Source organism: Mirounga leonina, unplaced genomic scaffold, assembly GCF_011800145.1.
Source record: "Mirounga leonina isolate KUSES-001 unplaced genomic scaffold, KU_Mleo_1.0 Mir_129, whole genome shotgun sequence".
Taxonomy (NCBI): Eukaryota; Metazoa; Chordata; class Mammalia; order Carnivora; family Phocidae; genus Mirounga; species Mirounga leonina.
This window is the reverse complement of record NW_023270323.1, coordinates 13,829,272-13,840,992: the sequence shown is the minus strand read 5'-3', so window position 1 is coordinate 13,840,992 and position 11,721 is coordinate 13,829,272. Positions and strand designations below refer to the sequence as shown.

At 38.4% G+C, this 11,721-nt stretch overlaps 1 long non-coding RNA gene across 1 annotated transcript in view; it reads left to right on the top strand.

Moving 5' to 3' along the window:
• Positions 1 to 432: 432 nt before the first annotated feature.
• The window catches only part of LOC118010194, a 21,064-nt gene continuing 9,775 nt past the window's right edge, over positions 433 to 11,721 (top strand). The window contains exon 1 of the long non-coding RNA XR_004679150.1: positions 433 to 459. This is a non-coding gene — a long non-coding RNA (uncharacterized LOC118010194). The remainder of the gene's footprint in view (positions 460 to 11,721) is intronic.

Here is an 11,721-nt window from a genome sequence, read left to right as displayed (position 1 = left end):
TGGCTAAGTGTGGTTTCTGAAGCTAATTGAGTACGTATTATGTGCAGGGTATGGGGGATATAGCAGTGGGGAAAAAATCCCTACTTTCATGGAGCTTACATTTTAGGGGGAAGAGGCAAATAAAAGATAAAATAAATAAGTAAATGATACAGTATATTAGAAGGTTATTTGTGCTGTGGACAAAAATCAGTCAGGGAAAGGGACAGGGATGCTATTAATCCCTCTTCTTCAGCCCGTGGTCAGTTTTCATGATCCAACATTCCAATGTGTCAACTTCTAATTCTTTTGCTGTCTTGATTCTCCTTTTCCAATGCTTTCCTCCTTTTTTTTTCAGGCAAGAACAGGCTTTGCAGGTTGCATCTGGTATGGACAGAGTAAGTAGTCATCAACATGGAATGGATTTGAGAGTGAATAAAGAAAAGAAATGAAAAGAGAAGGGAAGAGAAGAATTATTTAGAAGTAAGTAGACATTTAAAGTCTATATTAAAATTAAGCCTTCCTTTTTTCTTGGCTTGCTTTTTCCTGCATTTTGTATGTCTGTAATATTGAACTGACCTGTGACTTATTCACCAAACTCAGTAAGGCAGGCACTAGGGGCATATGGAGAAAAGACCCAGTCCCGCCATAGAAAACCTCCCTGCCCAATGGAGTGACATTTGTATTTTCTACACACATTCTTTCTCTTCTCAAAAGAAATTCGGGCATCTGTCATTAGAATGGGGTAAACACAATGCAAACCCATGAAAGAAAGCCAGGACTAAGGAATGGAGGAGGCTGAACCGCATCACAGTGACAAGGGTCAAACACTCTAGAAACTTCGGAGCTTTCCAGTACTCAGGGTCAAAGGGAGGACACCTACCAATTTATAGAGGAGAGGGTTTTCTTTCATCGAATTTCTTAAAGAAATTCTTCATATTGGACAGTCAATAGGGAACAGGAAATAGTATAATGGACAATTCCTTACTAATATCTTTAGAACAAACACAGAATTTTGTCAGTGTTGCGTGTGACCAGGAATGTTCCTCCATCAGTCTCCTTTGATCCTCTTAGGTTTCTGAAGGAGAGATCAAAGGACAGAGCCTTGGAAACCTGGTTGAAACCATGAGGAGCTAAAAGGTCTCCTTTGCGAAGGCAGGTAAAAGCTTGAGGCCTTCAAAGAGCAGGAGAGAGATTTTCTCATTCCCTGAGCCTACCCTCTAGTGTAAACCCTCCACATTAATGACTTGCAAACATTTTTGACCATGTTCCCAAGTTAGAAATATATTTTATATTGTCATCCAACACATACACACACACACACACACACACACACTTTATTCCCACATTTAGAGCTCAGATAGGTGAGGTAGTACCTATCATATCTGATACCAAGAGAGGGTCATTTTTTTTATTATGTTATGTTAATCACCATACATCACATCATTAGTTTTTGATGTAGTGTTCCATGATTCATTGTTTGCATATAACACCCAGTGCTCCATTCAGTATGTGACCTCTTTAATACCCATCACCAGGCTAACCCATCCCTCACCCCCCTAGAACCCTCAGTTTGTTTCTCAGAGTCCATAGTCTCTCATGGTTCGTCTCCCCCTCCGATTTCCCCGAGGGTCATTTTTTAATAATCTTCTTCCACTTCCTCTATAGAAGTATTTTTAACAATTATGAAATGAAACAAAAAATAATAAGAGCCAGAAAAGAAATGTGGATGTTGACCCTTTAAAAATTGAAGTTGGTATAAATAATCATGCCAATAAAAAACAACATTAAAAATTTAAGGAATTTTATATTATATATATGTTATATAGTATATATATATACTATAAATATTATAGTACAAAAGGAGACAAAACTATAGATTAATTATGTTAACATGTTTATTTGAAAAAAGAAAAACTTATTTGTTATAGTAATAAATAATAGTATTACAGTTTTTGTGTGTTTTGAAGGCTGCAAATTTGTCAATGACATTGTTAAATAGATCTTTGTGTATTTATATTCAGTATAGTCATATATGTTAAACCATCTTTGATCTTAGTTTAATGAAGAATATTTTTATTCCTTTGAAATTTGAAACATTTTTTTCCTATGAAGCAATGAATATTTAAAATGGGAAAAGGTGTAATTAGAAGAATACATTTATCAGAAATTCCTAAATAATCCCACTTTACAAAGAAGTTTCAAAAATTTCAATACTGTCCATTTTGTTGTTCCTTTAGAAGCTTGCAAATGTCTCTGTGGTCAAAAAATTTCCACTGAAATATCTTCAGCAAAAAGTTTACCATACATTTCTGTTATATATACTATAAAAACTTCTGAGGTTTTTCATCTTCTACAAAAATCAGAAATTGGCTGAGTGATAGAGAACATTGGCATGATTTAACCCATTGCTTTAGAATGAACTACATAATTGAACTAACTCCAGTTCTATTTCTTTGTTTCACAACCACGGTGCTGCTATTGTTTATTTAGAATCTACTGTTTAAAAACCATATGTAATACCACCGGAGTAGAGACACAAATTATAGCCAAAGCAAGCTTGAATGGACTGTATCATTCGAGTTCTCTGAATTAACTTCCATGTAGAATATAAAATATCTTGTCAAAGAATAAGAAATACACATGCAATGATTTGAAGTTAAAATGTATTATTAAAACTCAACCCTCTCTGTAGCAATTGTTCTAAACTCAGAGCAACAGAACAGTTTTCTGAGAGGAGTATTTGTTGTTGACTGGGGTGAACCATCGGCACGATCCCACCGCTGATATGCCACTGGGAACAGGTTTTTAGTTGAGGCAGACTGATCTGAGTTGTGGTATGATAAGTTTCATCACCAAAAAGCATCCTGCTACAAGGGTAACAAAAATCTTCACCTTCTGTCCTGGATAACATTCTTGGTCTGAAGCAAAGCGACCCATCATTAGCACTTGTTTTCTTTGAGGTGGGATGGGTGTGAGGGAAAGCTTGTGTGGCCCCTACGGACCAGAGGCAGTGTGTTTACAAGTGAGAAGTAAGGACTCTATTCAGTCCCGGCATCAGATTCCCAGGTCTGTCACTGATGTATGATACAAATGGGCAAGTTATGGAGTCTCTGTGCCAGGTATTCTCCTCTGTAAAGCAAGAGTAATAAAAGTAACTGCCTCAGAGATTTTGTGATGATTAAATGAGATGGTGCATTTAAAGTGCCTAAAACTGTGCCTCGTACCTGGAATACATTCTTGTATAATGGACATTAAGGGCAGGATAGAAATGTGCAAATCAACAAAGGCAGTGCCTTTAGGGGTTTAAGCGAATGTCATAAAAAACTTATTTCTTAGACTAATCTAATTCTAGTTTAAGCAAAAGCTGGATTTATCCCATTTGTGGTATTTTTAAAAAGTGCTTCACCATCTATACATCATTCTAAATGTTGACAGGAGACAGACTGTGTCTGAATTCACATGGTAGGTACCTTTAATTACACAGGAAAATCCACGGAAGCAACCCAATTATAAGGACTGACTTGAGTCTGAGGGAAGCTGGTCCTTTTTAAGGGCTTGAATTATTCTTGGCCACCACGCAAGTAGAAGCCCTTAACAGATTTGCATTATGGAAAATATTTGATTTCCCTGAAAATATTTGATTTCCCTGAGCTTCCCTAGCAATTCATCCCGACACCAGTATTCCAATTATTTAAATGCTCTCCTACTTCTGTTCAAGAACCTATCACAATGAAGTTAACCAGTAGGGTTAACAGGTTGAAAATTTGTGTCAAAGGAGTTCCCTTGGCTTTAGCTTCTTAATTCTAGCTCAGCTTTTAACAGCTTCCAGAATCTAGCTTCCCTACCACTTCACCGTATTTCCCTTTACTTATCCATTAAGGCAGTACCCTTACTGTATCTCCTCATTCTTTCTCCAGAGCCTTTATTTCTTTTTACTACTTGTACCTGTTTCCCTTGGTGCAGGGGAGAATTTCTCTAACAGTGCCAGGATCAGAGGAAGAAACTGAGACTCAGAAAGTGGGATGACTTGTCTGCGTGGACATGTTTAGTTTGCTTGCTCCATGGCTGAACTGATCCTAGAATTCTGATTTCTAGTCTAGGGATTTTATTCTGAGGAGCTGTTGCAATTAAGTTTCAGAATGCAGAGGTAGCTCATTTCCCTGCCTTCACACGTTTTTCTATAAATGGGACCTGCTTTTTACTTACCTCCCAATAGGCAAGAGACCTTGAAAACTCTTGGAAATGGGGCACCTGGGTGCCTCAGTCAGTTAAGCGACTGACTCTTGGTTTCAGCTCAGGTCATGATCTCACGGTGGTGAGATGGAGCCCTGCATTGGGCTGCACACTCAGTGCAGAGTCCGCTTGAGATTCTCTCCCTCCCTCCAGCTCGTGCTCTCTCTCTCTCTCAAATAAATAAATAAATCTTGAAACAAACAAAATCTCTTGGAAATAAGTTTCAATGCAAGCCAAGTTGTGTGTGTGTGTGTGTGTGTGTGCAAGCGCGCAGGCTCCCACTGGGGGAGTCAGGGTGGAGAATAAAGCTAAGGGCAGTATTTAATTGACAGAGGTAGTTTTGTTTTGAGTATTTGAGGATATAGCATTTCAGTAAAACTTTCCCTTTTGACTGGTTTCTTCAGTCCACACACTAGCACACCGCATCAGTATCCTTCTGTCACTTTTGGCCAGTGGCCCCATGGTTTGGAACGGTGATTTTTATCACTTCCGACTGGCATGTTGAAGGAAAAGGGCTTTGTCTTTTCTCTTACCTGTTTGCATTGAACAGAGACAAGGATTGGAAGCTAATGTGTTCTCACTTCCATTTTAAGCTTAAAATTAAAAGCATGCCTCTCAGATTTCACAGTAACAGGCAGTAAGAATGTAAATAAACATACTTCAGTGGAATTCTGACAGGCAGAGCATTTAGGTATAGTTCATACAAGGACGTGGTTGTTTTTAACTGACCTCTATCTACTGACATAATTGAGTCTAACAGACATATAGTGCTTAAATACTTAATATCATTTAAATTTATAATTAATACTTTAGTATTAAAAAATGAATATTACTGTTTCTGACTGTTCAGATGAGAATGTTTGAGGAGGCATGCCTATAGGGAGAAATTCTTCAGGAGACTTTCAGAGAACAAATCCTTTTTTTATGCAAACCTTCAAGAAACTGGCGAATTAAAATATGCTTAAGACTCTGTACATCTGTATTTATTTCATAGATTAGGCACATGCATGTATAATAATTAAAGGAAAAAGTTCAAAGTAGAGCTGATTTATGTTACTGCTAGGGCCCAAATCTAGAATTTTTAAAGATAAAAGTTTGGGTCAATGATTTGACTCATTAGTTTGGCAAAATGCAGAAAAAAAAATTGAGATGATATGGCTTTCAATTGTCTTTGCCTCACACACATTTATTTTCCTCCTGCTATCATTTAATTCAACTTAATTCTAGACACATTTAGAGTAGCTACTATGTACCATATTCTGTGCCAGGTGCTCTGATTGATTCAAAATCAAATAGGATGCGTTTAAAACTGGTGGCAAGACAAGCCCAGCACAGCTAAATGTAATTTGTTTTTATACTAGTGCTATGAATGGGGAAAGCAAGTCTCCCTTGACAGAGAAAAGCTTCACAAAGAAATGGGACTTGCTGGTGGTGAAGCAGCGGAAGGTCATTCCAGGCAGGGGAAGCATTGGGAGCCATGGTACACCTCAGACGGCTTAGAGCATGTGGTAGGATTGGAAGGAGATGAGGGGGAAGGTGAGGGCAGGGCAGGTTACTGTAGGCCTTACCTGCACGTCCAAGGGTGCAGACTGTCTTCCATGGGCAGCTGGGGAGCAGTGATGATGATGATGATGATGATGATGATGATGATGATGACAATAGAATAGTGTCGAGTGCACAGAAGGAATGCCAATGGTGTTGATTCCTGACATCCCCGAGTCTCCTGAGGAAGCAAACGGCAGGATTTCTGCTGCGCCGAGAATTTGGCACAGAGGTTGAGATACTGGGGACAGTGTAGTTAAATGTTGAGTAGATGCTGTAGGGGATGCAAAAGGAAGCCGACCAGTAATGAGCAAGAGGATTGGTAACTAACATCCAGCTAAAGATGAAAAATCACACATTTGTCATATAGCCAATTAACACAGTTCATATAAACTGTGGTGACATTTGATAGTCAAGGTGAAGGCAGTTGGGTTGATATTATTGATAATTGATCATTTCGCAGACACATGTTGTTTGATGTCTTCCCAGTCCCTCAAATGCCTGTAGTCACTCATCTTTCATCAAGATCTATGATGAAGGCTACAAATGTGCCGGTGTGTACTGAGGGGTGGGGGCGGAAATATTTTACCAAGAAGAGACATGACGCCTTTTTGACAAGAGACAAATGTTTCATTCAAATGCTGCATTTCGCATATTGGAAACCATAATGAATTCTTGTGCACCTCTCTGCCTAGTTCACAATGTCAAGCCCAGGCATTGAAATACCTCAGACTTTCCTCACAAAATTAAATTTAATGTTACACCCTCCAGTAGAATGGTGCATAAATCAAGCATTTGATTTGCATGGACTATAGCAAGCAGCTCTCTTTTGGATAAATATAAACCCAACTCCGAATATTATGTCAGGGACTGGAACAAAGCAATCTAGGACTTCCAATAAAAGTCTGGTACCAAGTGTAATTCATGCTGGTATTACACTGCTCTGTGTCAAGCCTGTTATTAAAACTCTTGTTTTAACCTCCTTTTTTCATTTCAAAAGAAAATGTTTTTCTTGACCTTCCTGTATTCCGAAAACCAGTGCACAAACCAGTACTATTTATAAACTGGTGTGTACTAGTGACAACCGTGGGCATATTTGTTTTTTTCTCCATCTACACTTACCCAACAGAGAGTACAGGAAGGGGCACATATGAGGAATCAGGTGGAAAGAAACTCAACAAAGGGCATGGAATAAAATACACCATGGGAGATTAGGTAACACGGGTATTCACTAATGTTCTACCTCTGGCCATAGTCCCAAGAGAATGCGAAGAACAGCTTCAGGGCAGACAAGTTGAAAAATGACTGAATGGCCAAAGTTAATGCACATTCAGGTGCAGGACATGCATCCAGTTCAGGAAGAGTGAGTCTAAATATGCATCATGTGGTCTTGTTTCTGGCCTCCAGCATATGCTGAATTATACATTTTCCTTACTCATATTTTCCCCATCCCAGGGTATCTGAACTATCTTTACTGAAAGTAAAATGCCTGTGATCTGAAATTGAGGGAGGCCATAAGAAGCATTTTTACAAATGCAAAATGAGTCCACTGTAAGTCCCCGAAGAACATAAATAGATCACAGACTCGCACATATTCTACTCTACATCAAGGCCTGTCATGTTTATTCTGGAATGCTGTAGAGGTATTACAAACAGAGCTTGCTCCTAAAGCCAAGTGCATTTCCAAGAAGGCACAGCTGTCTGGAACACATAACCAGGTGAAGATGTGAGCCTGAGAGCTAAGCTGATGATTTGGTGTATGCAGTGTAATTTCTCCCAGCTGTCCACAAACATCTGTTAGAATTTGGAATGCTTCAAGATCTGAATAGGTGAAAGCAGGTGTCTGAAAAAATAAATTTATGATGGTTTAAGGACAGTAAATTAGGATTCATCCACTTATTTGTGAATGGAATACATCAATAAATATTTATTAAATGGATGCAGTATGCCAGTCACTGTGATAGGTACTATGAGGGGATGTAAAAATGAATTAGACTTAGATTCTACTTTCAAGGAATGTATATAAATACTTTTAAAAAGCATATGAGATATATAGGACTATGGTACAAGGTAAAAGTGTCATAAGATATATAGATACAGTCCCATGTGGCATTAGAAGGATACATTATTTTTAATTGTAGGAAATTAGGGAAAGCTGAGCAGGCAGGACTTAACCATGCAAAATAAACAGGGGCAGGAAAGGGAAAGCCAGTGTGGGGGGTGGCAGGGTGGGTATGGTTAAACACTTGGAAAGGGGAAATTCCACATAGAGACCATGAGTCATGAATAGTGAATAATTCCACGTTACTGAACTAGTGAGTGAATGAAGACAAGTAGAGGGAAATAAGATTGGAAAAGGTAGATGGGGTGGGGGATGGCCACAGAACACTGGACTAAGCAGTTTAGACTTTCAAAATTAAGCAATATGGAACCATTAAAGATTTTTGAGCAAGGAAATGACATGATCTAATCTATGCTCTCAGAAGATTAATGTGATCATAGCATGTAAAGTAGATTAAAGAGCAGAAAGACTGGTATTAAGGAGACCAGTTGGCCCTGGAGAGAAGTAATGAAGGCCTAAATCAGGACAGTAGCAGTGGGAATAGACTAGAAGGGACAGGATATTATACAAGTAGAATCCACAAGACTTGGCAGATTGGTGAGCAAGAGAAGGTTGATGGGGTTCAGGACAAGGTACCCCAAAATATGATACTTGACCATATTGAATATTTAAGCTGAGAGAGTTCGACGAAATGCAGAAGGTCACAGTGACCTTTCTTCACTTTTCCCATCAAATAGTCCATAAGACCCTCATGTGAGATGTGTCCTCCCTAAACCTGAGGTAAGGTGCATCCTTATCTCTGAAGACAAAGGACTACCAAGAAGAATCTGAACAAACAGGCCTTGCTAAGTTTCCCTGATGACTACCATCACCCCATACTGCTTAACCTATTGTATTCTTCCACTCTTCATCAAACTCAGCACAGGATAACTCAGGTCTGTCTCTTGGGTCTTCATTTTTTTTTTTTGTGAAGGTTCCCATGCAACATAAAATTTATATTAAATACATATATATGTGGTTCTCCTGTTAATCTGTCTTTGTCGAGTGCACTTTTTAGGCCCATCCAGGGATCCTACAAGAGTCAAGGAAAGCTTGCTGAGGTTTTGACTGGGTAAATAGAAAAATCATAGGCATTAATAAAAACTCAAAAATTTGACATTATTTTTTCCTTTATCTTAAAAGGATTTTCGTAAAACAGAATATAATGTAGTTGCTTCATATCTCTTACCTGAGCTCAAAATGTAATTTAAAGGCACCTGCTATTGTAGGCTACCCATTTCACATAGTAATTTGGGAAGAGTTGAATGACTTCTTCTGAGTTGAGAGAAAGAAGAGAAGTAAAATGTTTCTAAATGGCTGCTGTGGTTATAAAATCAGCACAAACATTTTTGGCACTTATCGTTCCGGTTATTCCACTAATATTTTTAGAAATCATTACAGAGAGCCAGAGTTTAGCATGTCCCAAATAGAGAAAATGGATAATTTCAGGTACATTGACCTCGTTGATCATGATTTAAAGATTCGTATTGGAAGAGAACAGCATATAGTCCAATCCAAGTTTATTTTGAAAGTACAGTCAGTCCACTTCATGGATAAGGTGTTTTCTAATTGACTGAAACACCAAGCAGGCTGATCTCTAAGCCAGCCTGTCAATACTCATACAGAGAAAACCAGTGCACCTCCCCTCCCCCACACCAGCTCTCAGGCCAAGTGATTAACTGTGCATCGGTCATTTAGCTTAATAAATGTGAAGTTGGAGCGATTGAGTGTTGCCACAGGACACCTGCTGTGGACATAAATGCCCTCCCACCTTGGCATGCTTAGAGCAGACACAAAGAATTTGCTTTGAGAGCGTTAGGGAGCAACAAACACCCTTTTAGTTTTTGAAATAGAGTCTAGTGTAGTTAATCCTACCTGACAGGCAATGTGGAATGTGCTGCTTATTATCACTGCCTTCTGAATTTGAAATAAGTCTATGTTAATGGGAAACAGAAAGTGATTCTTTAGTGTCCTTAGGATGTCATTTTCTAACATTTGACATGCACCAGCCCTAAAGAGTGTTACTTCTAGTTTGGGAGAAATCGTAGGAACTCTAGAAATAGTGACTATGGAAGGAATGAAAACTCCATTTTGAACATTTCTTCTCTGCTCTTAGAAATCAGAGAAAGAAGAAAAGTAGATGTTGTAGTTGAGTCTATTTATTGCTAAACAAGTGCTATAGATGCCCTTGTTCTCTCTTAAGATTCCTCAGCCTGTTAAGGAAATGGGCTATATTTCATTTGTCTGCCAAGTTTCTGATTTTGTAAATTTATTAAACCAATGAAATAGCTAGTATAATCTGGTCGTTAATTCTAGTTAATGCCTCTGCCTAGATGATTGGTTATTGTTACTGTAAAAGAGACATGGTTTCCAATAAAATGAAGCAACTGTTTGATCAAATTAGGTAATATCATTTGGGACAGGGCATATTGAAATCTGTGTCCTCACATCTCCACTTGCCAGCTCCAGAAATTTGCCTCTGACCTGCAATAAATAGTTGTGGTTCTTGAGCTATTTAAGCCTGATTAAGGTATTTGTTATGCATTTGACAGTACACAATAGTGCACGATGTCAATTCTCAACTGTCATCATCATGATTAAAAAGGGTAGAAGGGAGTGACCTCTATGTGGGATGAGTTGTAATAAATAATAAGGATGCCATGAACCTGTAATCCAATCAGAGTTTAGGCAAAGTGAATAAAAGCCCTAGCAAGATCTCTAACCAAAAAAGTTGCTAAGCAAATGACGCTAGATTTTCTTGTTAACAAAAAGTACTTTCTGTCGTCCAGTTATACCATATCTTCAATTGTTAGGGGATGTTGTTATGAATACAAATGAGAAGAATGCAATTTACTTCAGAGAAGCACCCCACATGACCTCCTTGTTCAAGGTTGGCTTATTGGAAGTTTTTTAATTTGAAAAATAATTTAAGTTGAGCGAGGCAGTCCAGTCAAAATTCCAGCAAAGAGAAGACTTCAACATGAGAAGAAATGCCTAACTGTAGTGCAGCTGGGTTAAAAAATCTTATAGGCCTCTTTTTTTTTTTTTTTTAAACAAGCCTGACAAGTGTTCATTGGCTCAGTCCTATGAAGGAACCAAAAGACAGCAATTAAAGCCAGGCTCTGAGAGCCTGAGCGTCACTGTGATGTCAGACATCCCATCGGCCCACTTATTCACAGAATTGTCGGAGAAATTCCCTCTGCTGAAGCCCACATTTTAACAATGGTGACTGGAATGACAACAGCAACAAGAAGGACAACTGCAGTTAAAAGATCAATCGCAGATTTTATTCAGAATCTACCATGACCCAGGCTCTATGTTAGACCCTTTGCATGGACGATCTCTTTTACTGCTAACGTCAACAACTGAGGTTGATGTTATTATCTCTGTATTACAGAAGAGGAAAAAAAGTCATATGCATTGGCTACTATGTGGAGGATTTGGGCGCCAAACTCCAGCAGTCTTTATTATTGTTTTCCCATCTGTTAATGCTATAATGTAAATCATGTAGAAGATTTTAAAAAATTGCATCTTGTTTTTTTCATTGTGAGAGAGACCTTTTGTTTTACTTAAGAGATTCTTAAAGTTAATCTGTTTATAAAATGATTATTACCTATTCATTTAAAAAGTATTTATTAAGGGGCACCTGGCTGGCTCAGTCGGTTGGGCAGCTGACTCGATTTCGGCTCAGGTAATGATCTCAAGGTCATGAGATAGAGTCTTGTGAGGGGCTCTGTGCTCAGCATGGAGCCTGCTTGAGATTCTTTCTCTCCCTCTCCCTTTGCCCCTCCCCCTGCTCACGTGTTCTCCCACTCTCTAAAATAAATAAATAAATAAATAAATAAATAAATAAATAAATAAATAAA